The sequence below is a fragment of the Lolium rigidum genome, chromosome 6 (genome assembly GCF_022539505.1).
Source record: "Lolium rigidum isolate FL_2022 chromosome 6, APGP_CSIRO_Lrig_0.1, whole genome shotgun sequence".
Taxonomy (NCBI): Eukaryota; Viridiplantae; Streptophyta; class Magnoliopsida; order Poales; family Poaceae; genus Lolium; species Lolium rigidum.
This window is the reverse complement of record NC_061513.1, coordinates 173,541,585-173,547,106: the sequence shown is the minus strand read 5'-3', so window position 1 is coordinate 173,547,106 and position 5,522 is coordinate 173,541,585. Positions and strand designations below refer to the sequence as shown.

General features: G+C 48.1%; 1 pseudogene; it reads right to left on the bottom strand.

Moving 5' to 3' along the window:
* Positions 1 to 2,275: 2,275 nt before the first annotated feature.
* LOC124663569 lies at positions 2,276 to 4,834 on the bottom strand (annotated as a pseudogene).
* Positions 4,835 to 5,522: the final 688 nt, after the last annotated feature.

Here is a 5,522-nt window from a genome sequence, read left to right as displayed (position 1 = left end):
GAAGCAGGATGGCTAGATCTACTTATCTACCCAAGAAATTTCGTGATTCCCTTATTTTACCTTTGTGGAGTGGAAACCCCAGATATCCTTTGTGGGGATCCTTTTTGTTGAAGGCATCTATATCTTAAATCTCGTTGTAACTACTTCGTGATGTCGATGGGAGCCTCCGTGTCCTTTGTGGAGTTATGCCCCAACCTTATGTGAAGGTTAGCCGCCTCGACCGACCTTGCTTAGTGGAGAGGTGAGTATGTCTTTGTGGTGTGCTCACGAGGAATAGTGTGAAGCCTTTGTGTCGGTTGGCACCTTTGTGGCGCCACACCTCCACAACTTAGACGTACTTCCTCTTGTGGAAGGAACTGCGGGGAATGTATCATGTCTCATGTTCGCTTGCTCCCGGTTATACCGCTTCCTCTTCCTCGCTCTCTTTTACTTTGTTTCCATTTCCTTGTTTGCATCACATCATGTATGATCACTTTTCATTTCAAGTTATCACCTTTTATTTCCCACTTCCACCATAAAACTGAAAAACCTAAAAATCGTCTGTTGGAGGAGACGAAATTGAGAGAGGCGGTGGCGACGCATTGGAGAGTTTCCATCTATTGATAAAATCAAAAACAAAAGAAAACATTTGTTTTGGTGAAGCAACGAATAAACAAAGTACCGAAGTCTCGTTTGTAGTGATATTACATCATTAGCATTCTTCCTGTGGAGCGTGGATTCGATAAACCTAGTACGTGTCTCTTAGGAAAAAACAATACTAGTACAATCCGATAATCGGAATTGAAGGTATCAACCTTTTTCCGGCGCAGTTGTCGAGGAAGAAATTTCTAATCGCTATCCCTCGTGAGGTCATTAGACATTTTGGTTCATTAGTCTAGTCTTAGTTTCATATTATTACTTGTTAGTAATTTTTTATTGTCCTTAATCAAAAAATTCAAAAACATTAGTTTACCTTTTTGTTATTTATGTATTTCTACTTGAAAACACACAAAAAATTAGAAGTATGGTAGCGAAGAAGCTTGGAGAATTTGCTAGCCCCATTGATGATTATCTCATTGCACGTATAACTCAACCTATTATCACTGCGGAGAAGTATGAAATAAAGCCTAAATTTTTAAGTTTGGTACAACTAAACCAATTTGGTGTGATTGTACTTCGGAAGATGCAGGTATGCATTTAAACACATTCACTGAGATATGCAAGATGATGCGCATGAAAGATGTTAATTCTAATGCGGTAAAATCACGCTTGTTTTCCTATTTCACTTAGAGGGAAAGCTAAGGACTGGTTGCTAACACTACCTAGAGAAAGTATTACTTCATGGGATAACTATTGCGATATTTTTATGACTAAGTTTTCCCACTTGCAAAAACTATGAAACTATGGTCTAACATTACAAGGGTTAGACAAGAAGACCGCAAGCCGTTAGTGCTTGCGTAGGAAAGGAAGTAGGCCGTAAAGAATTATCCCAAGCATGATATGGAAGAATGACTAATTTTATATTTCTTTTATCATGTACTTAACCCTATGTCTAAGCCTATGTTTGACACTGCAGCTCGAGGCACATTCATGGGAAAGGAAATAGAGATAGCCAAGAAGCTACTCAATGATATGCAAGACAATCATTCCCAATGGCATATAGAAAGATCATCCACAAGAAGATGAACTCCGTCACCGAAGGAAAAAAATGAAGACCCCACCACAAATGTAGATGAACTTACATGATATCATTAAAGGTAAAGAAGAAATACAAGATAATGCCTCCAACAATGCTAAAGTTGAAGGAAAATAATTTATAGCACGTAATATTAACCCTATTTAGAAGATCAAAGCTATGGCTCGAATTATCAAAAGCCTTATCCTAACCAAGCGGGAGTACCAATAACTTCAACAGTGAAGGTTCAATTGAAGATTATCTCAAAAAAATTATGCAATCTCAAACTAAGCATAATAACCTTGTTGTTGAATTGACCGAAAATAACGACGCTATTTTAGGACAAATATCTAAACTAGTTGTCACTGCAAAAACTGAAATAAATGATCTGTATGTTAAGGCAAGCCATGTGGAGACCCAATTGGAAAAGAAAGGTGATAGTCAAGGACTAATTCTTCCCAAGCTTGGAGGAGAACCTATTATTGCCTTTTTATATACAATAACTTCAAGAAGAAGAAAAACATTTGTCTTCTCTTTTATTCGGAAAGCCTAGTACTTTGTATAAATTACATGGAGTATTTAGTTATTTAAAATAGGGTCACACAGAATGGTTGGCGTCCCTTACCGCGCATAGATCAAGATCATTGCGAGACCGATAAATGCTAGGTTATTTGTAAGGGTGTAGAGAAACAGGTTGGGCACGAAAGCACCAATGACCTGATATTGCTGCTTGATACGCCTCCGGACCACACCGTGCTTTCCTTTCAAGCCACATTGCCATAGGAACCTCAACATGGTGCGCATCGGCACCGGGGGGCTAATCAGGGTGGTGACCCCCAAAAAGAGCAGGAAGAAGGCAGCGAATATGATATAGTAGACGATGCCGCTGACTGCCCTCGTGGTTGTCACGGCAGACAGAGCTGCGTAGAAGGCGAGGATCATGCTGACCAGTGATGCCCATATGCATTGCAGCGCCACGACGAAGCTCTTCCAAGAGCCGTCGGAGCGTGAGGCCTTCCCAAAGACTAGGAGCACCACCGCGACCACCGAGGACACCAAGGCGAAGCTGTCGAGGACCAGGAAAAATTTGAAGACGGTCTTCTGCTGGAGCACAGCCATGCCCTTGACGACCCTCTTTGCCTGGTCGTCGGCTTGCTCGTAAGACCCGGGCAAGCTGTAGGCGGCCGTGAAGGCCACGGTGGCGATGAGGACGGCGACCACCGCCAGGCATCTGACGTCTTCTCGATCCCCTTTGCTATGTCGTGGCCGCTCCATTTCTTCACATGGTCCCGCCTCTGAGGGCGAGACTGCCCCCCGAACGCAGCCAGTGTCAATACAAGGCCCAACTGCATCAAAAACAGAAAAGCTCTAGTAATCCAATGACAATCAAATTAGTTTACATATAAATTTGGTTTTAACGCACGCAGTAATGGGAAAAGCCACTGCATTATTGCGTATACTTACCATGGAGAAGAAACTGGTGGATCCCGCGGCGAGAACGAGATCAAACGGAGTGTGCCCGTCGGTGTTCATTACGTCGGCTCGCACCTTGCCATTCCTCAGCAGGACATCCGCGACGTCAGGCGCGCGTGCGGCCACCGCGAGATGCAGAGGCGTGTTGCCGTCCCCGTCCTGCATGTTCAGGAGCCGGCGCAGCGTCGTCGGCTTCTCGGTGGCAATGGCAAGCTGTACAACCGCGGAGTGCCCTCCCCTTGCTGCAGCGTGCACGAAGGTCCCGCCGCGCTCGTTCAAGAGCTCCGCGGCGTCTGGACACGCTTCAATCAGCGCCCTGGCGACGCGCGCGTGGCCCATCCCCGCCGCGATGTGGAGAGCAGAGAGGCCGCCCGAATCCCGCGTCCGGACCGTGGACGGCGCAGCGAGCAGGATGGCACCTATGACGGAAAGGTCGCCGTCGGACGAAGCAAAGTGGAGCGGAGTACTGCCACCGCCGTCTGCCTCGCCGGCCAGGGATGGCTTCCAAGCCAGTAGCACCTCAACCATTCCTGACAGGCATTCAAATCGTATCAGACTAGTAACAATGCATGCATGCTAATTTAAGAGTCCACGGATCAAGGACTCACGTTTGCCCTCGAAGACTGCGGCGTGCAGAGCGTTCTGGGAGCTCGGCCCGGCAGCCGACGCGTCGATGCAGCTGCTGGTTATCGCTCTCACGGCGGCCTCTGACCTGCTCATCACTGCCAGGTACAGCGGCGACACTCCGGCGTCGTTAACCTCAGAGGCTAGCTCCGGCGTGGCGTTGACCAGTGCCTCAACCGCCTTGTCATGGCCGAGCCTCGCTGCCAGATGCAGGGCCGTATCCCCAGTCTTATTCTTGCACGACGAGATGGTGTCCTCACCACAGCCCCGCGCGAGCTGGACGAGGAGACTCACGACCATGTCATGCCCCGCCCTCGCTGCGCAGTGCAACGGCGTCTCCATAGCCGAGTTCCGGGAAGAAAGCAGGCTCCTGATGACGTCCCCGCCGAAGCTCTTGTAGAGCTCTTGGATCAGCTCGGCGTGCCCTTGCTCCGCGGCTAAATGAAGGACGTTGTTTCTCTCCCCGCTGACCAGGTCTGAAACAAATAAAACATACACGACGAGACTGAGATGAGGCGGTAGTAACTTAGGCTGTTCTCTACTTCTAGGTTGATCCAGAGTTAAGTTAGAGCTCGATCGACTCCTGGCCGACCTTTGGATTTGTATGGTGATTCTGTGTACATCATATTTGCATATGTGGTTGCAATTGCAACCAAAAGTTGCATATGAAATGAGTGTACGGGCTACTGATGACCGGAGATCGAGCAACAGTTAGTTAATCATTGCCAACAAAACACTATTACCAGCGACTTGATCAGCAGCAGCCAGCAGCGCCAGGGCTTGGTCGTTTCTACCCTCGCACACTGCAAGATAGAGCTGGGTGCTCATCATGCCATCGTCGCTGGGTTCAGCCGCGGCAGGGACAGAGCCTGTGCAGAGCTGGATGCAGTGATGAAGGCCCATCGATAAATCAGATGATCGGATCAGGCTCCGCCAACTGAACTGTATGTGAGTGTGCACCAGCCAACTGAACTTGAGGGGTCTGTGCTGTGCGTGGGAAGATACAACTTGCACCCGTTGGTGTACATATGCTGCGCCAGATCAACCTAGCGATTGACGAGCGTTGCAGACAAAAATCGAGTGTAAATACCTAGCGACGGTTTCATGGTTCAGAGAGCGCCATGCATGGTAGGCGTGGGCAAGCAAGTCGTCGCAAGGCAGAAGGGGTTCAATATTTCCACAGCCTCTGGTGGTACGTGTGTTGTTGTGTGTTCCAGGAAGCTCGCGGGCCGGCAAAACGACGGCGCAGCTGTACGTGATGTGCGCCTGATGCTACGCAACCCCCTGTCAGCTACTGCATCAGCGGACATGGATAGAGCTTGGAGTCTCTCGGGGACGAAAACTACTGGCCATGCTGATTCGTCCTTGTACAGACCACACACGGCGGTACATACAGCTTATTTGCACCACACACGTTGAAATGTGACTAGTAAAACTTCTCTAACGACTGGAATATCGGGGTCGTCACGACGAACTGTCAAAAGAGTCCACGATAGATGTAGAAACCTTAAAGAAAGTGAGAGAGATAGGTCGAGGTAGATGCCAGAACGCGCGCACCAGTTGAACCAAAATTGTATCCGAGGGCCACGTGCATGGAGAGGGATAGAAGAAGATGAGGGTGCCGCGATCACTCCAGCTGGCCTTTTACACTGTACTAACGTGCCAACATGAAATACTTCCTCTGAGTTAAATACTTGGTCCACGTTCAATCAACCTAGACACGTTTTTACCTATATTTTTCATGCACTCCCTCCAATCCATAACTCGCCAC